Genomic DNA, 26,593 nt, shown 5'->3' with positions numbered 1-26,593 from the left:
AAAAATAAAAATGAAAGTATAAATAAAAAGAACTGACCCAAGGTTACACAATGGGGTAAGAACAGGGCAAGGATTTGAAACTGCACCTACAGCATCCTGTCCACTACACAGGCCCACCTAAATTCTTGTATCCCATTCAGTGTTCTTTTATCAGTGCTTACTCTGCTTTCCCTCTTCCAGCACAGAAATTTTGAGGAAAGAAATGAAAAGCCCAGGAAAAATGGAAAGTGTTTAGATGTGCATTTTATTAGCAGGTTCACTCTCTCCTCTCTCTCCTTCCTTCTTTCTCTTTTTGTCAAAAAGCAAGAGGCAAAAGAACTTGGCACCATTTCCATCATGTTGATTCTTCTGGGTTTCTCAAATGTTGTGATCCCTGGAAAGCCAGGATTCATGCTTACCTCCACTCTTCATTAAGGCGGCCGTGGCCGTGAGCTGGAGAAGGCAGGCTGCTGGTGCAGTGGGTGGGCGTGCTGAATAACACCCGAACCACAGCTGTGGCTGCCCTTGTCAGAGTGCCAGCCTGCCTAACCCAGTCTGTTCTTGCCTGCTTCCTGGCCCTCGCCCATCTGCTGCAGAATTCATAAAGTGCTGAAGATCACAAACATCTGAACCTATTATAGGTAACATACTTCAATTACATTCTGATTGTGGGCTTGGCTTCCCCCAAGCCTGGTTTATAATGGCACATGGATCAAATTCTCCCCACAAAAGAAGCACTCATCTCTAGGTAATCTCCTCAGATTGGGCGTGCTTAAGAAAGAAGCCATTCTCCTAGATGCTGCTTTGTGTCATTCAGTTACCTGGCAAAGTTTCCCCCAGATGTAAAGGACAGAGAGAAAGAGAGAGACGTAAAGGACAGGCGGAGAGAGAACTGACTTAAAATCTTTTACCAGGAACTTACCATGTTTGTGTATGGATCTGCAGTTTGCTTTCTCCATTATGGAGCAAGTGATTTGTTAGTTGAAATGACCTTAGCTCTCCTGAGGCTTATCTGTCTTGGTTGTTGGCTTATATCACGCAAATTATGACCACTCTTCCAAGGACATCAAAGAATAAACTGCCCATACGTCCTCAGACTGTGCTCACATGTCTCTTGCCTCGCCCCTCCCAAGGAGCTCTGGGCAGCACTTACCCGGCATAGTACGCTGAGCTGGAGCAGCACTCAGGTTGACCCAGTTAGAAGCCTGACAAGGAAGACATCTCAGCCTCTGTTCAAGGCTGCTTCCACTTCTGTTTTCTTTTCTTTTTTTTTTTTTTGAGACGGAGTCTCACTCTGTCGCCCAGGCTGGAGTGAGTGGCGCGATCTCGGCTCACTGCAAGCTCCGCCTCCCGGGTTCACGCCATTCTCCTGCCTCAGCCTCCCGAGTAGCTGGGACTACAGGCGCCCACAACCGCGCCCGGCTAATTTTTTGTAATTTTTAGTAGAGACGGGGTTTCACCGTGGTCTCGATCTCCTGACCTTGTGATCCGCCCGCCTCGGCCTCCCAAAGTGCTGGGATTACAGGCGTGAGCCACCGCGCCCGGCCCTCCACTTCTGTTTTCTACTGAACTTGTAAACAAGCGGTTAAAAGAAACACACAAATGCCCAGCTGAGCCATACTAGAGCATGAGGCAAAAGGAAAAAATCAGAAATATCAGTACTGATTTTATTTAAACTTCTAGTATTTTATACACACTGAATTTTTGCATTAATTTTGATTTTTCAGACATATTCTTGGTCACTGAGTTTTTTTGGTGTTCTCTTAAATTTTGTTCCAAGTCCCAGCCCCAATATGCACGCATTGAGGAGTAAGATGCTGGAGCATTTATGCATCAACTCCTGCCCTCATTGGTAGGTGGTTGCTCAGGGACCATTAGTTAACTCCACGGCACTTTCAGCCTGCCAAGTGTGCAGGTTAGAAAGGCACCATTAGCATCAGCCACAATGTCCAACTTGGACTAATCATCTTGGCCAGAGAGAAGTAACGTATGATTGATAGTCCTTTCCAGAAACGATGTGGCTTGAAGGAGCATTTCCCGAAAGAAGGCTTTGTATTCTGAGCAGCCCTGTGTCTCATGAATGCTCTGCATAGCCCTTTCTTAGATGTCACAAGTCAATGCATTCCTTTTCTTTTCCCCTCAAGACAGTTTGAGTTGTGTTTATGTCACTCAAAACCAAAGAGTCCTGACTCTTGCAGGCAGACGGCTGACAGTAGTGTCGAGCTCATTAGAGTAGGGACAACATAGGTGTTGGGGGATGTATTAGTCAGCCTTCTCTAGAGGGACAGAACTAAGGTATATAATTTATTAGGAGAATTGACTCACACGATTACAAGGTAAAGTCCCACAATAGGCTATCTGCAAGCTGAGGAACCAGGATGCCAGTCAGGGTCCCAAAACCGCAAAAGTAGGGAAGCCAATAGTGCAGGCTTCAGTCTATGGCTGGAGGCCCAAAAGTCCTTGGCAAATCACTGGTGTAAGTCCAAGAGTCCAAAAGTGGAAGAACTTGGAGTCTGATACTCAAGGGCAGGAAGCATCCAGCACAGGAGAAAGATGGAGGCCAGAAGACTTCGCCAGTTTGTCTTTCCATGTTCTCCTGCCTGCTTTTATTCTGGCTGTACAGGCAGCTGGTTAGATGGTGCCCACCCGGACTGAGGGTAGGTCTGTCTCTCCCAGTCCACTGATTCAAATGTTAATCTCCTTTGGCAACACCCTCACAGACACGCCCAGGAACAATACTTTGCATCCTTCATTCCAATCAAATTGACACTCAATATTAACCATCACAGGGGACCAGTGGAGTATTCCTGCGTTTGGGGCATCATGGGGCTTTACTTCTCTAGCATGTCAAGGTAGGCTGGAAGAGAATTTGGAGATGCAGGGTGGCTCACTCTAATTGGGACTAACAATAGCAGCAAACTTTTATGGCACAGTACGGTTCTAAATCATGTTCACTCTCCTATTTCTTTCCCCACCAAGGCTTAGAGGTACGGGCAAGGCAAGTTATACAATCCCCACTTCACAGATGAGGAAACTGAGGTTTCAACAGTGACCCACCTATAGCTAAGCAGTAACAGAGGACCTTTTCTTTTAAGTCACCAAACTCAAGCAATGAGATGCAGAACAACGGGGCTCATCTTGAAGCAGATTATCTTCCTGTTATTCTGTTGATGTAAACTTTAGTTCTTTGGTTTTATTCCACGAATTCTGTACAAAGTCACAAGTAATTGTCAGTGCTTCTCAGAAATAGGGACTTTGTCTTTGTCACCTAATCTGCAGCTCCCACACAATTCCCAGCAAGGATAGGTGCTCGGGTGACGTTTGTTGAGCTGGATTAATACTGAGGAAGGAGAAGCTCAGAAAATTTCTGGCACTAGGATATGCTGGACATTTAGAGGAAAGATGGAATGTTAAGAATAGGTCCGCCATCCACTTAATGATCATACTGCGTCAAATGCTGGATGTATACCTCACCTGTATAGCAACTGCCTAAAGTAAACATCATTCACACTATTATGCAAATAAGAAAAGAGAAGTTCAGAAAGATAAGGATCTTACCCAGTGACAGGACTGGGGCTGAAACCCAAGTATGCTGACTCCCAAATCCGTGTTCCTGAATCATGTGTGCTCTGTCGTTTGGAAGCTATACTAATTCATCTTGCAATTCCATATAACAAGCTTGATAGAATGAATGGCCTGGTCTTATTTAAGGAGTTCCTTTTCCTCTCCTATCCTCTAGGAGGACTCCAGGGTTCTTTGTACTTTAGCAAACGAGGGGCAGAGAAGCACCAGAGGTTCTGGAGTTAAAGTAGGTTGGAGGCATTTAGGGAGAGTTTAGAGAAGGAAGCCAAGAGAGTATGGAATATGAGGTGACCAAGAGAAGGAAAAGGGGATACAAGAGTGTTACTGGGGGCTTACGAATTAGATTCCTATTAAATCAGTAAATATGCAATTATTTTTTGCTTATTTGGAAGGTGCAGATTTGAATGCCAGATTCCTGGGAATTAAAGGATGTGGGTCAATGGGGCATCATAGGAAGGTGAGTTGGAGGGATCCAAGTGGAGGCTGGGCAGCACCCCAGTGAATGTAGGGATCCAGGCATTGACTGGAGGAGAGTTGGACCACAAAACCTTTCCAATTTCGTGTATCTCCAAATCTCCTGCTCTGGCTAAGCATGAAGGCAGCCCAGCCACTTTGCTCATTCCTGCCACATGTAGTTCCCCTCCTGCCTTATCAAACGTTTATCTGTCCCCACCTCCCAACCCATCTTAATTATTTGCAATGATCCGTGATAGACACAAACAACTCTGGAGCTTAAAATTCCCCCACCAGGCAAATATGAAATTATTCACATTTTTCTTGCAGATTTTTCATGAAGCAAGTTGATGATGAAATGACTCTCAAATGCCTTCCCCATTTTACGCTGGGGATTCTGCCTTTACCCTTTAATGGGTGTGTGTCTTCATGCTTCAGCTACACTGAGCGTTCTCCTTTCCTGTTTATGTTTATTTTGGAAGCAAAATGTGTTTACAAAATCAGTTAAAAAGTGTTAATGATCAGTTTCCAGAATACTAATGTGTATTCAAATTACTTTCACATGAATCAAGACAAATTAAAAAATGCCATTTGATCATAAACTGTTTTAAATTTGTGTTCTAAGTGGCACAGCAAATCTGAATATATGCTTTTTAAAAAGAGCAGTTTAAAATAACCATTCTGATGGCATGAAGAAGTTCTGAATAAGAAGTCTCCTTCCAAGAGGAAAGGTCAGCTTTTGGGCATTCATATGGGAGAAGGTATGGGGTGATATATGCCCCCCATTTCCCAGAGAAAAATATTGTTTGTAATTGTCAAAACTAGGACTGAGCTATAAAATGTTCATGATTTTCATGTCTTGTTCACTACTATTTTTCCAGTGTCTGGAACAGAGCTCGGCACATTATAGGCTCTCTATTTGCAGAATCAATGAATGAACAAAATCAGCTATATAAATTATAAAATTTAATCCAAGATTTTATTTGCTCTGAATTGGTATAAACATTTTGAAGTTCATAGCAAGATAGAGTAGAGAAATGAGGGCCATGGCATTGAAAAGCCACCAATTCCAAATCCAGGTAATAGTCCTCCTTCTTGTGCTCTCCTGGCCCATGTTGGTGATCCAGTAAAGTTGCTTCTGCCAGTAGTAGCTTCTGACAGTCCGAGACACAAGGGACTATGTTGGCTTAAATATGGCTTTTGCAGAGTCACAACTACTGTCTACCCTGAATTTACCTGAATACCTTTTTCAATGGTTCCATCTCCTACCTATAATGGAGATGGGGACTTGTGGGGTGACATTGTGCTGCTTTCAGGCTTTTAGCAGGCATCTTATCCTGGCTCGGACGATCTAGAGTAGTGATTTTCCAGCAGTTCCTGGGGATCTGGTCAGAAGAAGACAGGCCTGGAGTGGAAAGAGAGAAAAAGGCTGGGCTGGCCTGTTAGAGGGAGACTTCCACCTCCGCAAGTATCCCCATCTTGTTTGAATTGCAAACTCAGTTGCCAGGTAAGGTTTTGTTTGATTAACACCTTCAAGTGCTATTTTATTTTATTATTTTTTTGAGACAGAGTTTCTCTCTGCCGCCCAGACTGGAGTACAGTGATGCAATCTCGGCTCACTGCAACCTCTGCCTCCCAGGTTCAAACGATTCTCCTGCCTCAGCCTCTCCAGTAGCTGGGACTACAGGCGCGTGTTAATTTTTATATTTTTGGTAGAGATGGCATTTCTTCATGTTGTCCAGGCTGGTCTTGATCTCCTGACCTTGTGAACCGCCGGCCTTGGCCTCCCGAAGTGCTGGGATTACAGGCGTGAACCACCGCGCCCAGCCTCAAGTGCTATTTTAAAAAATAGTGGTGGTTTGGGGGAGGATTGAAAACATTTATCTACACAACTAAAGGAGCTGGCAAAGAATAAAGCTATGGTTCCGGATTCAGTTCCCCAAGCGGCAGTTAACTGCCTGCCTCTGGGTTAATGCATACGGGGCATAGACAGTGCCTCTGCTAGAAATGATGCAAGCTGAGATTCTCTAGACTGTTTTGCAAAGACTCTCCATGTCTCTGTTTCGGAATGTTTGTATCACAGGCTTGGTTCTAGCCGAGAGGCTGTGTAGAAGTGGGTGAATTTGACTTAGATGTTGCCCAATGTTCCAAGGGATCTTTGGCTCTTGGCCCCCAGAACAGAATCAGATAAGCCCACTTGCAAGCAACTTTCTCTGAGAGAGTCCAAGTCTATGCCTTCAAAGGGTAAGGAGCTGTTTCAGAGAAAGAAGGAAGCTAGGCCGGGCACAGTGGCTCACGCCTGTGATGCTCACCTTCCTATGATGCCCCATTGACCCACATCCTTTAATTCCCAGCACTTTGGGAGGCCAAGGCAGGTGGATGACGACGTCAGGAGTTCAAGACCAGCCTGGCCAACATGGTGAAACACTGTCTCTACTAAAAATACAAAAAATTAGCCCAGTGTGGTGGCAGGTACCTGTAATCCCAGCTACTTGGGAGGCTGAGGCAGGGGTATTGGTTGAACCCAGGGGGCAGAGGTTGCAGTGAGCCGAGGCATCAACAAATAAAAAAAAGGAAGCTAAAGGATTTGCCAGTTGGGACAAAATGATGTCTGAGAAGCCTGTCGGGGTTAGAAGAACTTCCTAGAAGTCCTGGGATCCAGGACTTGCTCCTCATCCCCACCCCATCACTTAGACACTAGGCAGGAAATCTCTAGTTGGATGCCAGAGTGACCCAGTTGTCCCTCCTTAATTGTCCCTCTAAAAGCAGAGCAAGATGAGGGGAATGACTTCGGACTCAGGCTGACTTGGACCACATCCCATCTCTGCTGCCATCTGAGCTCTGTGACCGTGAAGTAATCCTATCACCCTTCTGAGCTTTTGTTTTCTTCACCTGTAAAAGTGCAGGAAGAATACTTACCTGTCACCAGAATATTCCAATAATTAGAATTAATGTTTGGAAAGTTGTTGACACCTAGCAGGTACTCAGAAAATGGTGGCTATTACTACTACATTCTACAGTGTTTGCACTATTTTGAAAGGACTTGCTTCTAGGGGAGCTTATTTCTAATGGGGGAATACTTTGGTTTTGAAGTAAAATCTATGCCATGTTAAATGGGAGGTATGCTTTAGAGAAAAAAAATAAAGCAGGGAAGGGAGACTGAGATGGCTGGGGAGTCTGGGGAAAGCCCCATTTATAGGTCTAAGAATGAGAGAGAGTTTCTTTCTTAAATTCCCTCTCCCTACTTTACCAAAGAAACTTTACTTTCAAATAAGTGTAAACAGGAAAAGGGAAGAGAGCCTGAAAGGCACTCAAAACAGACACTCAAAAATGCTGTCCTAGGGAGACAGCTGGGGTGTCATCACTGATGTGGGACTTAGGGTGTTGAGCTGGAGTCCTGGTTTGTCATTTGAAAAGAGAAATCCTGATCAAGTTGTTGTACTGCTCTTTGACTCTATTTTCTTAACTGCAAATTGGAGGTAAGAATCCCTGTCTCAGGTGCACGAGCAGGAGAGGCTTTCTGGTCTGTTGGGATTCTCAGATTCACAAGGATCAGGACGTGGCCATTGAAAGCTGCCATCCCAGGAGGCAAAACTATGGAAGATACAAAGGAAATCCGTACTCACCTCACTCTGCTCCCTCCTCCTTTCCATGCCTGCGTGCACACACACACGCACGCACATACCCTGAGGTTGTCAGGGGACTAGAGGTGTTGTCCTTGAAAGTGAAAGTCATTCCAAGGCAAAGGAAATGTACTGGTGTGGAGAAGGTTCAGAAGGGCCCCTTCCAACAGGAATGGCTGACTCACCATGTACTCTAAAGATGCTGCCTTGATTCGTGGATTTCAGCATTGTCCAAGCTCTGCAGCACTGTGGACTGGTTGTAAGTCACTGACAAGCAAATACTCAGTCCTGTGCTGTATATATCTACTGTACCATATAAATAATAAACATTAATAACTCACTTCATCCCTTACGAGTTCCTCATCCATTTCCTGCCATTTCTGGAACTTTCATCCACGCTAGATGGTGTTGCTGACGTTCATTACCGGTTGCTCATATAGGTTGAGAAATCATTGTTGCCTCATAAATAGCTAGCATTGTTTTTTTTTTTTTTTCTCTTTCATTGAAAAGTTATTCTAACTCAACCTAAATTTCCAACAACCAGGAAGTATTTAAATAAATCATCTTCCATCCATTTGATGAAATAACATAACCACTAAGAATCATGATTTTAAAAGCTATTCAACAATACAGGGAGAAAAATGCTCACATCGCAGTATTAGGTAAAAAAAAAAAAAAAAAAAAAGCAATGCAGAAAATCACCTATCCAGTGTTAACCGATTTTGCCTATGCATTTATATGTAGATTTATGTGGACACATTAAAAGAGGTGGCAAGAAAATGCTTGAAATGTTATTTCTGCGTGAGATGATGGTGGGTAATTTTTATTTTCTGCATTTTACAAATTGTCCACAGTGTACTTTTGGAAGCTGAAAAAATAGATTATTCCTTTATTTGAAAACTTCACCTTTAAAGGACATTTTCATAAATTTATTTTTAAATGTTATTTTTTTAAAACACTTCAAGACAATCTAATATATATATATAACAATAAAAACGCCAGTACTAACGTCTGCCTGACAGTGGCCAGAGAGGGTGAGTACGAGAGAGATAGGTTTGGCAGCCACTGTGAAAGCAGCAATGAGGTTAACTCTGGTTTGGGGGCTACGTCTTCAGGATCTGTGCTTTGTTTTGTTTTTACCCCTCCAAGTATGAGTGTTCTATCCACAACATTCACAGTCCTACATGTAGACATATGACAGGTGTATTTTCTGTTTTCAGATTTACATCCACCTATGAAATTACCCTATGAAAGCCCCACACTCACAGAAACTACTGCCAAGGAGGAGACGACGATTTTATTTAGCTATTTTTTTTTTTAACAAATCTCCAATGTTGCCCACATCTCCTGAAGCTGGGAGGAAGGATAATCAAGTCAAGCTCCATTGACTAGGAGAATAGTGAACTGTGGAAAATGAGTTCTCAGCACTCCACAGGGCCACGACTCCATTTAAAGAACACGTTCATTATTCAGACACTGGGCCTTCTTCTGGGGCTGTTGGCCTGCCCCCAGGGCTGCCTCCATTCCTAGGGGCCTTGCAGTCTCCTGGGCCAGCCTCATGCACATGTTGGTGCTGGCAGCTGGTGTGGAGCAGCTCCAGGCACCACTACAGTGGATCCTTGTAGCAGCACTGAGAAGGATACGAGCACTTAACTACTGTTTTCATTTTACAGATGGGGAAACAGGCTCTGACGGACTCTGTTGCTTGCTAGGGTCACGCAGTCAATCAAGGCTAGCTGTACCCACGTGTTTTCACTCCAAGACCATTGCCATTTCTAATGTGTGAAGCATCTTCCCTCCACTGGTCCAGCTTTAGAAGATGTGATTCTGACCAGCTGGCCTATGTTAAGTTGGATATTTAAAAACCAGCTGTAAACAAACAACAATAAAAACAGCAACAACAAAAAGACAGACTTCCAAAATAATTATTAAGTAAAATATATAAAAGATTGCAGTTTTGAGCTATCTAAATGTGAGACAAGCATAAAGGCAGACAGAGCTGAATTTAAACCCTAGCTCGGCCACTGCCTAGCTGTGTGACCTTACACAATATGCTTAACTTCTCTGAGCTTCAGATCTCTCGTTAGTTGTACAGAGATTGTAAAATCTGGCTCATGCGCTTGCTGTAAGGGCTTAGCAAGATAATGCAGGTAAAAACTCTCCTTTCACACTGCCCATATAGTAGACCCTCAATAACATATAGTTTCTATCTCCTCTTCCTCTGCCTCTCCCTCCTCACTTCTCATTTTTTTTCACTGACTCTTCCAGCAGTTCTGAAAAGGGGGGCAGGTTGATTCATATGTTCAATAAACATCTAAATGCCAAGCATTATTCTAGATGCTGGGGAGAGAGGGCACTTTGGAGACTCATAACCCCATGTGGTAACCATCAGCAGGAGTGCCAGAAGGGCTTGCACCTTTGTAGGGCTGCATCCACTTTGCTTTTTTACTTTATCCATCCAGCTCCTGCAGGCATTTGAGTTTATGGCCCTGATCTAAGGTAACATTAATCAAGAATTTTCTAAGACTCAGTGGATGCTGTTAGGTTACTCCCACCTGGACATAGTTTCAGGAGGGACTCTAGTTGCAAAGCTCAAACCTATCAAAGCTGGCATTCACCCTTTGCTGGGATGCCTGGGAAAGACTAATATGTGAAGTGGTTGTCATTAACTAGGTCTTAATTCATTCGTAAGTCACCCACCTCACAATATTAGTCGTAATAGATTCTAGGCACATGCAGGGTGCTAGAGATGTATATCAATGAAGAAAACTTTGTCCCTGGTCTCAAGGAGTTGACAAGTTAAGCAGGCATATAAGCTTATAAGAGCATGAAATTTGTGAGTCTGGGTATAGGGTATAGATGGGGAACCACGGGAAATGAGGCTGAAGAAACAGATAGTGTTCAGATCACACAAGGTTTTGATGACCCTTCTAAGGAGCACAGATTTCTTCTGAAGCAAAGAGAAACCAATGAGGAGTTTTAATAAATGACTTCCCCTCCTCCAAATCCATATTCTTTCCATAGTTAATTTTTTTTTTTTTGAAAGTACTAGAAGGGGACTTAGAAATCATCTAGTCCAGAGGTAACAAACGGGATTCATCTGATTAGCCAACTCTGATCAGAAGGTGATCAGATCTGTCTGTGTTGAGAAGGATTCTGCAGCCAAGTCTAGGCTCAGCAAAACCACAATTGATTCATGACGTCTGCCACATACAAAGAAAGGAAAAGGTGGCAGCCACCTTAAGAGTTGAATTATCATCTTTTTAAAGTAAGGACATTTCTTTGCACAAGTCACACAACTAGTTGGTGCCAGAGCCAGGCCTAGAACCCAGGACTCCTGGGTTGCAGCAGAGAACCTATTTTCTGCCCCACATGCACCACCTTCACTCAGTCCTCCTTTGTGAGCAGGAGCAGAGCAGGGAGCCTGGTTCCCATGACAACCAGCCTCCGTGTCTCATAGGGTATCAAGACCATCCAGCCAGAGAGTGCTAAAGTAATAGGTGGAGCGCTTCTGTCATCTAACACTGTGTAACAAACCACCCCAAGCCTGAATGGCTTACAATAGTTTGTTATTGTCTCTCATGATTCTGTGAGTTGACTGGACTCAGTGGGACAGTTCTGCTGGTCTGGCTTGGGGACCTCTCATGCAGTTGCAATCAAATGGCAGCTGCTGTTGGAGTTATCTGGAGGCTCCACTGGCTGGGACTGTGAAAATGGCTTCTTCCCTCACACCTGGCACCTCCATGCTCCTCCACATAGTTTCTCTCTCCATCGGGAGCCTCACCCGCCATGGCCTCTGCAGGGATCTCTCTCCAGTGACGTAGCTGGACTTCTTACACAGTACATGGCTTGCGAGAGCATACAAGTGGAATCGGCTAAGCCTTCTTACAGCCTGGAACCAGCACAGTGTGATTTCTGCCACAGCCTGTTGGTTATGGTGAGTCACAGGTACAATCCAGATTGTTTGGAAGGGTGGGAGGGGACTGCACAGGGATTTGAACATCAGGAGTGCTTCATGGGGACTGGCCCGGGGGACAAACTACCACTGAAGTGAAAGCAACAGAAACCCAGCTGGAGTCTCAGTTGTTCCACCAGTAAGCAGGTGGCCTTGGCGAGGTCTGTCGGGATGCAGGTTTCCATCTCTGGACGGTGTCCCAGAGGGGACAAGGCTCTCACCCTGGCAGTGAGTGCTGCTTCTCCTCTGCCTTTTTCCCTACTCTTCCCCAAGACTTAGGACAGTTTCTTCCTCAGCACTATTTTCCTTGTGGTGGAGTTGAAAGGATAGAAACTCTAACCGGCAGTCAGAGAGGGATTGGCACTGGACCCAACGTCTCATTATGTTGAATATCATTGTGCCCAGCTAAGGGAAACGGTGTGGGGTTGTTTTTTATCGATGACACATCTTCTCCCAAGAGTGGCGGGCCCTTCCGTCAACAACACAAAGTGTGCTTGCTCCCGGCCCCCTTCCCAGCCCTGTGACTCATCAGGCGTCTAACCTCTTTTTCCCTCCAGTGAGAAATATCCAAGTTGATAACAGCAAAAACTTGATAATGAGTAGTGTTGGGAAGAGATTAAACTACTTATAATTCCAAATTGTTCAAAATCAACTCTCCTGGCCTGCCAGGATAGTGAGACTTAGAAAAACCAAACAAAAGCAGAAAACCAAAGCCACAAAAAGAAACAACTTCAGGACACAAATTTAAGACACGAATTTTGCTCTGTTCCTAGCTATTTCTAACCAAAGGGATATTTAAACCTCCACGTCCGTCCTATGTTTGGAGTATTCACTGGTGTGTAATTCCTAGAAGTGTGCTAAGAAAGATTTCGATAAAGAGAAAGGTGCTTGACTTCTGAGATGCTGAGAATGATCTGTTTTTATGGAATGTTTTTAAAACGTGAACAGGCCAATGAGAGAAATGTACTGCCCTCTGTTGGACAGAGATAGCAAAATCAGCCAGGGCCGGAAGAGGAAGCTCTGTGGCTGTGGCTTCAGCCTTCTTGAGAAGGTCCCCTTGGGATCTTTTAATTGTGATGACACAGACCTCTCATTTAAATGTGGCCCAAGAAACACAGAAGTAAAAATTTTAGAGACATCCACATAGATAAGATTTGCATTTCTACAACGTATCCAGCTATGTGTTTTCAGTTTTAACAAAGAGAGAAATGTCAAAAAATATAACAGTAAAGTGCAGGTTTTGGGGAGATATATATGTTAATAAGTATTTAAAGTTGAAGAAATGGGACTAGAACTACTCTATTCCTAAGTTTATCAAACACAGAAATGGCTTAACTGACCTAAGATGCTGTATCCTGCAATGATAATATTACTTCAAAGGAGTATTAGAAACTCAAACTGCCACTGTCTCTTTGAGGAACACAGTCACTAATTAAGCTTAAATGATGCTCTCCCCTACAGACATCCATGATTATTATTGTTTTCTGCCGGCCAGGTCACCTACGGAATATGAAGAAAAGCAAATCCAGGCTTTGACCCTCCCAGGGGAATGATCATGTCAGCAAGAATTCACAAGGACGTTGACTCCTCCTTGTGAGGCTATTTTTGTTCATTTACCGGGAGCTAGAGCTGCTCAGAGCAAGAAAGATTGAGCTATGTTCTACTTTTGCTTCCTTTCAAAACTAGAGAGCTATTTTCCCCAACACCTGTTACCCTTGCTTTAAAAACATCCTGAGAAGAGTGGAACTAGAGAAAAGGAGGAGTGTAAGGGAAAAGATTATAGAAGAGAACATGTCTTCTGTGTGAGTGATCTTCACAATTCATACAACAATTAAGAAATTCGCAAAAAAAGGCACTCATCACTTGGACTCATTAACTCCACTTCTAGGAATCTATTCACAGAAATACTGGTAGAAACACCCCAGTGTGGCTACAAGGAGATCCACTGAAGCATTGCTTGTAATAATAGCAAATTAGAAACGACCAAAATATCCTGAATAGAGAACTGCTGGAATAAAGATGTTACACAATGGAACACCACGCAGCCATTTAAAATAAGGAGGTTCTCTGGGGGCTCACGTGGAAAGTGCACCACAATAGGTTAAGTTATTAAGTGACTAACACATGTTGCCTAACAGAAGTGCGGTTTTCCATTTCTGTAAATACAATTGTATTATTATTGTAGTTTGTTGCTTAAAAAGAAACCTGGAAGAATATACACCAGTCCATTAACAGTGGAAATCTCTAGGAGTTGGGATTAAGAAAGGTGGCTACTTCTTAAATGTAATCAGCTCATATTGTTTGGCATTTTTACTATTAGCATATATTACCTTTTGTTATCAGAAGATAGAGTTGACAGTTGTCTAATTAGATAGATATGATTTTCTCTCAGCAGAAGTACTATAGGAAGCTATTCATAGGTAGGAAGCTATTCATAGGTAGGAAGCACTTCACATTATCACTCTAATGATAGAATTAAATTGCTCAAGCAAATCACAAAAAGAAAAATCAGATGAAATATATGATGTAAATGCCCAGTGCCTGGCATATAACAGGTATTCAATAAATATTTGCTCAATGAGAGAATAAATAAATTAATGAATGAGGAACTGTTTTCCTATGTGTTTTGTTTTATTTGCCACCTGTTTAAAAAAACTGTCTGCAAGTAAATATGTTCCCTTTGAATAATATCTCCAGCAGATTTCCCTGATTACAGAATTCATTTTTTTTCTCTCATACATCACCAAAAACCAAAATGCTAGGGTGCGGAGTGTGGGGAGTGGTGAGGGAGACATAAAAATCAAGGTTTTAACATGAGGGAAAAGGGATTTTCACAAACCACCAAAGTGCTCCTTGTCTTGGAAGAAGTGCACCCTGGATTTTTTCCAGCTGAATTCTGCAACAAAACCCAAGGAAAATGAACATTAATCTTTTATGAACTAAGCCCCCAAACGAACAGGCTTTGAGCTCAACCCTAATTAGGTTGCATCTCAATACAGAGAATCCTTAACGAATAAGGACACATAACAACACAGGCAAGCTCTCTCTGCTGGGACTGCCTCAGAAATGCAGGGGCGGCCCAGGCCACTCTCAACTGCTCCTGTGCATCAGAGGCTCCAGCTTTACCTGGAAAATACACGTTCATCTTGGAGAGAAAGCAAATGGAGTTTTCCTTAGCTGAAATTCTTGGCCATCTTGCTACCTCCATGGCCATCTGGGGGGTCTGTGGATAAATGAGAAGAGAAAGAGACAAGAAGCAGTGCTTTTTGAGTTTCAGCAAGTCAAGGTTTCTTCTGCTTTGTGCCCCGTGGAGCAGCCAACACTGGCTGTGTTCAGAAACAAAAAAATCCGCAAATGTATTACGTGAGTGATGTGGGAGGGTGTGTAGTGGTGCCTGAGAGACCTGGGTTTGAATGCCAGCTTAGCCACTTTCTACTCATGTGACCTGGGACAAGTTGCCTACCCTCTCTGAGCCACAATTTTCTCATCTATAAAATGGGGATAGATGTGCGCTTGGTTGGAGGATTAAATGAAATGAACTAAGTAGCTCTCAGATTGTTCATTGCCCACCAAGACCTTATTTCTCCAACCACAGCTTCCCCAGCCCCATTCTTTCACACAACCTCCACGTCTCTCATTCAATCCCAACAAAACCGTGTAAGATAAGTGTGATAATCCCCATTTTAACGACTGAGGAACTCGGAACTCAGAGAGCAGAGGTCGTTTGTCCAAGAAGAGACAGCAAAGGAGCAGCAAAGCTAGGATTTCACCTTGAAACCTTCCAACCCAAATCTTGTGCTAACCACAGGATTGTGGGTCAACAGGGCTGATTTCAAAGACAGGGAGGACTGCTAGTGTTTGACGTCTCATAGTTATGGAATTCTGGATTCCAGGATCCATAAGCATGTTCCAGAGTCACCAGAGGCCCTGGGTAGAGAGGATTCAGGGTGGGCTCTGATGGTGCTGTTTTGCTGAAGGGTGGGGGGGGGCTCCCTGCCCAGAGCAGCTGGGCTGCTGTATCCAGCCTTAGGAAAGGCACCCATGTGAGCCTTCAGTGTACCTGGAGGACTGCTCCAGAAAAGCCTCTGGATAACTCATGGCCCCAATATAAACCCACATTGTCTCATCTTGTCTGCATTGCTTCTGTCTTCATTCAGAACATTTCCCCATTTTCTTTCCCACGGTCACACATTGGGATGGTCCTTTACCCCCATGAAACAGTTGCGCTGACATCCTCCCCACCTTCCTCATGAACACTCCTTGCCCCACTCCTACCCTTAGACCACTGCAGTGGGCACTGCCATCTTCTAGAGTCTCTGATGCCATTTATCTGGCTTATACTAAATCCCTTTCCCCCTGCTTGCTGTCCCACACTAGCCCAGCATCCCCTTGCTGCCCAGGAATGCCTTATCCTATTACTGCAATTAACTGGTACCACACTAGAAAGCTGAGCCAGAATCAGAACTCTCAGGTGAAGAAGATTTGCCAAGGGTTACAGTGCATGAGAATTGGAGTGGATAGAACTTGGCACTTGAAACCTCTTCCCTCCATACAGAACCTTATTCTAGAAACTCATTAACTCTGAGCAGTGCAGCCACATTTCCAGAAGAAGCTGGTGTCTGGGATTGCCTTTGGATTCTGCAATCCTGCTGTTTTCAATTGCCAGTCCCACAATGTTTCCTCCTCCTCTTCTCATTGTCAGAATGTGCTTCATTATGGAATTCTATGATTATTTGTTATAGTAAATTGCAATATTTATATTACCCAACATTTACTGTACTTCTACTGTGTGCCCACTCCTGTGCTGAATATCTTGACGTCTCATCTGACCCTCACAAACAACTCTGAGAAGGTGCATTAGTTCCTACTCATGCTGCAAATAAAGACGTGACTGAGGCTGGGTAATTTATAAAGGAAAGAGGTTTAACAGACTCACAGTTCCATGTGGCTGGGGAAACCTCACAATCCTGGTGGAAAGTAAAGGAGAAGCAAAGTAATGTCTTACCCGGCGACAGGCAAAGAGTGTGTGTGCAGGGGAACTCCCCTTTATAAACGATCAGATCTCATGAGACTCATTCACTATTATGAGAACAGCATGGGAAAGACCCACTCCCATGATTTAATTACCTCCCACCAGGTCCCTCCCATGACACATGGGAATTATGGGAGCTACAATTCAAGATGAGATTTGGATGGGGAGACAGCTAAACCGTATCAGAGGGGCAATATAGTTATTCCTGTCTTATGGACGTGGACAGCAAACTCAAAGCATTAAACATCCTGGGTGTTTCTAACACAAATTAATGTTTGAAAACCTCTGGCTTGAGCACTGCAGGAACCTAGAAGGAGAGAGGTGATGTCCAGCCTGGAGAATCAAAGTGAGAAGTGAGACCTAAACTGGGTCTTGGAGGATGGGCTGGAGGAAGACAGGGAGAAATAAGGAAGAAAAGCATTCTAGGTAGAGGGAACAGCATGAGAGATGACAAAGAGATGGAAAAAGATACAAAACTGTGAAGACTACAGTGCCTGCCATAGAGGGAGCCTTTAAAACCCTGTGGAACTGAGTTCCGCTGAACTGCTAGCTTGGCTGTAGCAAATGGATCTCACATGATCACATGCAATCTAGAAGCAGGTGCTTGCAGAGGAAGGGAGAGGCAAAATGCCCACTATCTGGGCTTGCTGGCTACTCACTGAAGTCTCTGAACAACCTGGTGAAGTAGCTTTCATGGGCCCTATTTTACAGACAATAAAACAGAGTCTCAGTGAGACAACTTGCTTAATTGGGTCCAAAGCCTAGAAAGTGGTAGAATCTGTATTCAGACCCAGCTCTGTCTGGCTCCACAGGGCCCTGGTTCACCCTCCAGGCCATGCTGAGGAAGGAAGTTCTGCCCCTCATTTGTGGGCTCCACGAACTTCTTTCTGGACCAAAAATGAGTCTGACACAGACTAGCCTTGATGGGTCACACTCATCTCCTTTAAGAAGCTACCGTTTTTCACTTTCTTGGCATTTTCTGTATGAGATGCAGCCATGACTAGTTTCTGGGTGCCCCTTGAGAGGGAGAAGGCTACAAAATGCCTTTGGGCAGGCGAGGAAGCACCCAGGTATGGGAGGCAGCTGCAATCAGCTGAGAAGGCTGTGTTGCTCCAAGCAAAGCCCCAGATGGAGCCTCCAATGAGATCACCCCCATCCTCCCTGGTTGCCAATTCAACATCTGCGCCTGACATATTGGCCTGCAAATATTTCAGATCCATACCCGCAAATCCAGATGTGTTTGTGTCATGAACTCTCTATATTCTGCTAGAAATTACTGAAGTCTGAAAAAAGAAATTAGGCATTTGCTCAGGCACACGTGAACCAGTGACCTGAAATTCTCTGCATGTCCAGGGTTTCGGTGCTCACACTTAGGGACTCTGAATACCAGTTTCCACTCATCTCCTGGCCCTATTTACCCTCACAGGATATCATATGTAAAGGGGCTGATGTTTGCTTTCAATTTCGTGCCTCGTGGAGGGCTTATGAAGGTGGAGGTTGCCTTTGCATAGTGGCCAGGCATTGTTTTGTTTTTACGTATTAGTAGTTAGGTTGGAACTTTGATCTGGTTTTCAAGCACTGCATTTCCAACAATAGAGTAAACCAAGGAGCATGGCAGTGCAGCCCTGGCTTCACATAAGGATCACCTGGGGGGCTTTGCAGACACCAGTTATTCAGCCCCCATAAGAATATCTGGATGTAGAAACCTGGCCCCAGTGTTTATTTTCTCAAAACTCCCCAGTCATTTCTAATCCATGGTTAGTGTTAAGAACCTCTACTATGGAATCTACGCTTCTAGACTGTTATAAAGCAATCAAAAACAAAAACAAGGTGGGAGTTGGGAGGGAGCAGGTGCAGGGGTTAAGACAGGAATGGTGCATATCAAAATAGTAACGCTGATGAGGTGGGCATCAGCTTTACCTCGAAAAGTTCCTAATCAACTCTCGACTCTCACGGACTGATGAGCAACTCTGGACAAGGCATTCCATCTTACAGAGCCTGTTTCCTCATCTGTCAAGGGCGTAATGATACTTGATTGGGCTGGAAGAAAGCTGAAATAAGAATATGTTAGTAAAGTGCCTTGCAAAGTGCCTGGCACAGAGTGGGCATTCAGCAAATGGTACCTATTATGGTTAGGTTTCAACACACACACACACAAGAGACAGAGACAGAGAGAGACAGAGACAGAGAGAGAGAAAGAAAGAGAGAGGGAGAGAGAGAGAGAAAGAGAAAAGGAGAGAGAGAAGATGGGAATGATAAATATCAAAATATTAATACTGGAGAGGGGGATTGCAGGTGCATTTTTTTCTCTTTTTTCTTTCTTCATTTACTATGTGTTTGACAATGACTTTTTTCCTTCTAATAAAGGTAATAGAAATTATTCTTTATGGAAGTTATAATGATAAACTATGAAGGACAAAATCAGAGTAAAAACAATATTTGTAATATAAATGTAATTTTTAACAGAAAAAAAGGTCAGGAAAGAACCTGGAAGGAAGTCTCACACAATGTTGAGGCCAGGTTCTGCACACAGCCCTTCCTGCCCTTCCTTCCTTTCTTCCTTTTGTGTTCTCCAATTCATTCTGTAATGAGAAGCTACTCGTGTTGGGTTCTGCCTCCGCCGACCCTCTGAAGATTTATCCAGGCTGGCGCTATGTCCCTGAGGCTTGTGATACAAAATCTTGTCCTGATGCAAAGCCTTCCACGGTTTGCCAAACCTGGACTAGGGCATCCTTCACAGACCAGGCCAGAGCATCTGGAAGCAGGCACAAGCCATGCAGCCACTATATGCTGTGTCGGCATCTCCAGCAGGGCCCACAGGTGGTATCTCACTCTGTGGTTCCCCCCAAGGCCCTTATAGTAGCTTCAGAGACAACACTTTGCTCCCTGTTAGTGTGGGTGATGACAGCAGCCCTCAGACACGAAGATGCACAACCAGTAGGCCAGAGATCCTTTAGCAGCAGTGGGAAGGCTGCCACCACCATGGTGGGCCTGCCCTCAGCCCCGTGGCTTCCCAAGTACACGCAGGTGCATGGATTCCCTGAGTGGCTGTGGATGGGATCTTCAGTGATGCAGATTTTAAAACAGTGGAGAAGCTTTGAGGTGCTAGAAATTCCTTCTTCAATACTCATGACTCCATTCTCTTCATCACCAAACATTTTTGTATATGCCAGGCACTTCTATAGAAGAAACCATGTGCCACAGCTCCTAGCATGTGCCAAGCACCACGTAGCCAGTGGGAAGGCAGATAAATCAGACACAGTGCTCCTAAGGCGCTCACGGAGGGAAGGGCATGCCAACCTGCAATGACAATACAGAGGGAGAAGTGCCTTGATGGGGAAACTGGGTGCTGAGCACCAGAGGGGCACATAATGGGCCTGGGCCAGGGGAGATGGTCAGGGAAGACCCTGATCCTGAGCCAGTCCTTGTAGGATAAGCAGAAATTACCAGAAGAAGGTGGGGAGAACATTTCAGCAGAGGGAACCCCAAGAGTGGCTGCTCAGAGTCACAAGGCATCTTCTGGAAACTTCAGGGAGGCCAAAAGGGCAGAAGGGAAGAGAAGAGAAAGGGTGGGATGGGCAGGGTTGGGAATATTCCCAGAACTTTCCCCTAGAATTTCCCAGATCTTGGTCATTTCTGTACTTCCTTGGTGGCTTTTGCCACATTTGTGTTCCACCTGTATTATTATTTTAAAGATATTTTTAATAAGTCATTTCTCAGTTAAATGCTCCACTTAAATGTACCCTCAAAGGAAATTTAGCATTGTTACCATAAATAGAAAATCAATAACCTTTTCTTGCTAGAAATGGAAGCCAATTATAAAGACAAATAGAGTTCCAAACTACTAAATTCAACACACACACACACACACACACACACACGCACGCACACACACACACACACACACACGCACGCACACACACACACACACACGAGAGACAGAGACAGAGAGAGACAGCTTCGAAAACAGGGTGGGCTGAGTCTGAATCCTGCCTTCTTTGTTCAAAAGGGAGGTTAGCAAGTGTTAGAGGATGATAAAGAAAAATGGAGATTTTCTTTGGGATAATCAGAAGGCTTAAAGGAGAATTATGAAGGGAATACGTTTCTCACCACATGTTTCAATGTTCCTTAAGGCCCAGGCACTGGGTGCCACGTAGAACATTCTCTCCTGCCACTAGACGTGTGTGTCCCATGTTCTGGATAACAACCCAGAGAAGGGGCCTCCGTGGGAGGATGGTCACATTTCCGAAGATAGGAAAGCCCGAGAAGGAGCAAAGAGAAGCCCAAATCCGTCCCCACAAACACACCCTGAATTTTCCATGCACTAAGCAATGTCTTCAGGCACTAACGTGTGAAAGCCGTGAGTGGAAGAACCTAGAAGCTGTCTCCGCCTCTTCCATGGAGCCATGAAAGGGGCTGGAATCCCCTGAGCTCTCTATAAACAGTTTCGCTGGCAGTGCTCACCACTTCCTAATTGACTGTGCTGAAAATGATTCCCGATGCCCCCAAAGTGAGCTTTTATCTTATCACAGCTTGGTAAATATTATGATACGTTGTGGTTTTTATTACCACAGAAGTATACATGTTAACTTTTCCATTTATGAGAGGGGTGGCCAGAAAAATCTCGGTGGCAAGAGCTTGAAAGCAATTATATCCTTGCTATTGGGAGATTTGGCCAGATGTCAAGGGAGTTTATAGCCAAACCACTACTTTGGTGGTGTTTTGTCCCCCAAAGTAATCCAAAAATTAATGTACCAGAAGGAAATAATACGTTTGTATAGTACATTGTGAGAGCTGAGGCTTGCTTTTAAAGGGAATATCATGGAAATTCTTTAACCAATAAGGAGAAAAAGTCCATTTTGGTTGTGCTTTTTTACTTGGGTTAATACGTCTTTCTTCAGTCCATGGTACTTCTAAAACAGTAGAAATCTCAGAAAATAAATTTTAAAATATTATATTATGTGTGTTTGTGTATGTGTACGTGTATGTATACATAGATATCCGTACCCCAAATTAATTAACTGGCTGGCATCAGCAACAATAAACTGCTCCAATAAAACTCAGTTTGAGAAAATGAAGTAAGAATTTCTCTCCCTCAATTCCCATACAACAGCAGCCTTGTGTTATGTAGCCGGGTGAAACCTCTGGAAGACAGGAAAACCTTTGGCCTCATCAAGTCCACTTTGATGCCTCTGCTGGACTAATCCCAATGGAGAAAATTTGGGTATTTCTGGAAATAACCCATGTGACAATCATCTCCAGAACCCATGGAAACCTACAGGAACTTCAGTACCTTGGACAGGATCTTCTTTACACCCAAAGATGGCTTCTTGAACAATAAGGCCCAAAAGCTGGTAAGATTTCAGCTAAACTCAAGTAGCTTGGTTTGCTTTTCTCACATAGGTAACTTGTGAGACATTTTGGCAACTTGTCCACAACCTGTCAGACACATTTGCTATATTGTGATCAAGGACCTCTTTGCATTTTTAAGTTTGATAACTTAGTTAAAAACAAGAACAGTGAAAAAGCACACAAAGTTGTGTGCACAAGATGTTTGTTCCTTTGTTTTTGGTTAATAATGAAAGATTGGAAACAACCAAAATCTAAGAGATTAAATATTCTATTGTTGTTAAGAAGATAGGTCGTTTTGCATTAAAATGGAAAGGTATTCACCAAGTGGAAAGGAAGCACTTCACAGAATAGTGTGTCTCTCTGTCTTCCTCTCTTCTAACCATATGTATAACATATTCTTCTAACCTAATATATATAATATATATTCTTCTGACCTAATATATATAAAATATATATTCTTCTAACCTAATGTATATATAAAGTATATATTCTTCTAACCTAATATATATATATTCTAACCTTAGATATATAATTCTAATGAAATTATATATATATATAATAACCTTCTAACCAAATATATATACAATATTTTCTATTAACATTAAAATATGTATAGTTTTGTATATTCACATATGCTTAAAAGTTCTGGAAGAGTGATATGATATGAACCAATCTTAGGGGGAATTTGGATCATGGAGGGATTTAAACTTCCTTCATACTGCTTGATTTTTTTTTTTTTTTTTTGCAAAGTGCTATGCCTTTTCAACAACATTTTAGTGGAATTTTTTTTAAAAGAACAAAATGATGGGTGCTTGGTGAGGGATTGAAAAAAAAAGAGAACAAATTGAAAAGAAAATCTTCATGTGCTGTCTTCCATTCCATCAACTGAGGAACCATTAAGGAGATGGAAAGAAATGAAAGCAAGATTATATCAGACCAAAGACTCTTCTGCTCTAGACTTAGCTGTCATTTTCAGATCAAATGCTGCTTTGCTTAACACAAAATCTTGGTCCTTGATTACTCAGCTAACTCATGAATCTACAGAGAAACTCAGACTCAGAAATGCTTCCTAATATGTAGTTAATACCAATGGCAGCAGGGAGAACATCATCTCAGTCTCTGGCTTGATGGAGTCTGCCAACAGTTAATTGATCCAGCAAGCCCAGGTTCACCTAAAATCCCACTTCTTAGAGCATCTAATAGCCTCTGAAATGCACTGGACATTTCGTTTTCATAACATCTGTCAATTATTAAGCACCAACTATGTCCCAAAGACTGTGCTAAGTTATATGTGTTAACATTCATCTTCACAAAACGTTTGGAGATGGACTTTATCATTTCCATTTTACAGATGAAGAAACTGAGGCCCAGGATGCTTAAGTAACTTGGCTGAAGTTATAGGCTCACAAGCGACAAAGCCTATACCTTGATCTCTGCCTGTCTGCCTTTGTTTTCTAATTTTCAGGCTATTCGATGCAGGGCTTCAAGTCCTATCTTCCTAATGACCGTGGAAAGCTAATATCTCTCTGAAAATCTTCAATATAACCAAAGACTTACTTATTCACCTGCAGTATCAGTAAATTTTCCCCCTTGGTTTGTACAAATTACTGTAGCAATCAAGATGCATGCATCCCATTGTTCTTTGACATTTAGATATTACAAGCCTTGGATAGTTTTTTAACTAAGGCAGCAAAATCTTTTCACAAATGAGTTCACTTCAGGGAGAAAAATCTATTGGCAAGGAAGAAACTATAACTTGTCAAAGGCATGCGTGCTTTTTTTTTTTTTTTTTTTTTTTTTTTTTTTTGCTAAATTCATGTTTTCCCTTGTCAACCAATAGATGAGCATAAAGACTTTTGTAATATTCGTTTTTTTGTGATTCACTAGGGATATCATTATGATATAATATTCTCTTGGCAATAAGGAATAATTTACAGATACTGGGGATGAGGCTCTTAATGATGGTGCTTATAGGATGTTGACTCATGCACATCTTTTTCTGAGTTAGATTCTTACATCTTTTTAATAAAGTAAAATCAAAGTACCATGCAGTAAGTGCTTTGGTGCTCTCTCGAACGTCCCCTGCTCCCCTCCCCACTATGTTGCAGTCTGGTGCTTCAGGAGTTGACTCTAGCTCCAGGGATGGACTTTGAGCAGTCCAAGCCAACCACCAGGGGAACTCTTCTCCTGCCGGTTTAGAAATTAGGAACTCAGGTATAACCCAAACAGAACATGGCATTCCCCTGGCCACCTGAATATTCTGGTTCCGGAATAAACATGTGATCTCATTTGAGCTGATAAGATATTTAAGGAAGTCCATGGGGACTCCTTGGAAAAGTTTCCTTTCTCCTAAGGGATATCCATAGAAAAAAACAGTCTCTCGGCTTCTGGACATTGTCTGGCCTAGGATGCAAGACTTGCAATAACTGTAGCCACTTCAATAACACCCAGAGAATGACACTAGGATGCAGAAGAGGACTGAGACAAGAGAATATTAGAAAAGAGGAGCTGAAACTGCTAGACTAAACCAACATGGAGCCAGCTCTGCCTTTAGGTGTTGTTACGCCTGCCAACACAGTTTATTATTATGTCAGCCATTTTTCATTTCTGTCACTGTAGCTGAAGCATCCCAACCAATACTGACCACAACCATTTCCTCAACATAATTCCCACTCTACCATGATACTGTTACAAAAGTCTTCAGTAAGTACCTCCTCTTCAGAAACAAGACCATCAGCAGCCATTCAATTCCATGAACTAGGAAACTAAGACCCAAATCAAAAAAGGCAGATGACTTAAGCCTACCCAGAAATATGACCTTATTTGGGTTTCAGCTTTCTTGCTTTCTCCATGAGGATGTCTAAGTCACAGCCACCAAATATGTCCAAAGAGGGTTTCTAAAGCATTGGCAGCCCATGCAGAAGAGTACAGGCATTGATTTCTGTTCAGCCTAAATTGAGGCCAAAATCATGCAACGTCCTACACTGGGCCTATTGATGGAGATGAATTCTAGCTCTGAAACCTTATTTCAGGTGGCAAGCATAAGGCACTTTTGTTCTTGCAGATCTCGATAGGGCAATCAATATTACAGGCATCTTATTTTATTTTATTTAGTCATTTATATATACTCAGACCAAATCCATGTCCCAGGTCTTCTACAGCTCAATATAGCCATGGACTAAATTTTTACCAATGGGATATGAGGAGAAGTGATATATGTAATTTTCAAATAATGCCTTTAAAAGGAAGCACTAAAATCTTAATAATTATTCAGTCTGGATGATACATATATGGAGATTAATTTTTTTCTACTTTGTATATGTTTGGAATTTTTCAAAACTGTTTTTAAAGAAAGTTGATTATCTTCTATTTCTTTCCCCTTTCTGCCAGCTGGAATGGGGACGTGGTGTTGAGATAGCTTTGACCATATGGCCTAGGGAGGCACTATAGAAGATGGTGAAACAATCAGAAAGAAGAAACCTGATCCTTGGAACATGTTGAAGGCAAAGCTACCTCCCTGGAGCATTGACTGGCCTGGAATTCTGCAGCAGAGACACAAGGCTTTCTATTGTTTAAAGACATGGCTATTTAAGTCTCTATTAAAGCTAAAAGATGAATATCAGAACTAATCATCAAATTTCTCCATGCCTCCCAAGTCTAGGAGTACAAAATAATTTCATTGTGAATAATGCCTAAATGACGTTTGCCTCCACTTGCTACTATAGGACTGTGACCAACAATATCTTCGAGATTTCCCAGAAGCATCACATATGTGTACAAACAAGACGGATCAGCTCACCTGTCAGTGACCACATGCTATCTCTCTATCTGCTATTTGTTACTGACCCTCCTGCTCCCAACTCCTTCCACTGGGTACTGCTCCCTCCCCATAGGCATTCTAACTCAGTTGAGGCACAGACCAGAGTTACAGAGTTCTGTTCAAGATAGGAGAGAAAGCTCCTATCCCTCTTTTGTGTTAAATCCTACTAGGGGTCCCCACAGCAGGGCTGCTTGAGCCTAATACATGCCAGAATGCTTCCTGGCATGCATTAGGGCTCAAGAGTTACTTCTAGCCCTGCTCTTCTCCTGGGTTCTAAGGCATGTATTCGATGGGGCACAGAAGGCAAAACCAGTCAAGAGATATTTCATGCTTTATAATGCATCTTTTTTTCTGATAACCAAGGCTTTGCCTCTGGGTCCAACTTGTCTATTTCATTCCTTCTTCCCTGCAATGCATTCTCTCCTAGGAAGTCACTCATTTCTTTTGCAAAGAAGTCTTTGGGAGAATCCAGCCTACCAGTTGGCCAGGAATCCCCAAAAATGAGTTGCAGAAGCAATGAGAAACACTAAAAACAGAGAATTTTCATAGTAGAAGGAAGAGTGAGCAGACATCAAGGAGGGTTCGTGTGTTTGAAAAGGATGTTCCCTTGAATATCAGTCCCAGGTAATATTCAAGAAAAAAGGGGCCAGATATGGTGGCTCACACCTGTAATCCCAGTACTTTGGGAGGCCAAGGTGGGAAGATTGCTTGAGCACAGGAGTTTGAGACCAGCCTGGGCAACATAGCGAGACCCTGTCTCTATAAAATAAAAAATAAAAGAATTAGGTGGGCAGGAT

General features: G+C 43.0%; 1 long non-coding RNA gene across 1 annotated transcript; it reads left to right on the top strand.

The window, feature by feature from the left end:
- The first annotated feature begins 21,734 nt into the window (after positions 1-21,734).
- LOC135967240 (uncharacterized) lies at positions 21,735-25,605 on the top strand. Its single transcript, XR_010581242.2, has 2 exons — positions 21,735-21,978; positions 25,367-25,605. It is a non-coding gene; the product is annotated as an uncharacterized lncRNA (long non-coding RNA).
- Positions 25,606-26,593: the final 988 nt, after the last annotated feature.

This window comes from Macaca fascicularis, chromosome 14 (assembly GCF_037993035.2).
Source record: "Macaca fascicularis isolate 582-1 chromosome 14, T2T-MFA8v1.1".
In the NCBI taxonomy this organism is placed as follows: Eukaryota; Metazoa; Chordata; class Mammalia; order Primates; family Cercopithecidae; genus Macaca; species Macaca fascicularis.
Note: the sequence above shows the minus strand (reverse complement) of the source record. Positions and strands in the feature narration are given on the sequence as shown.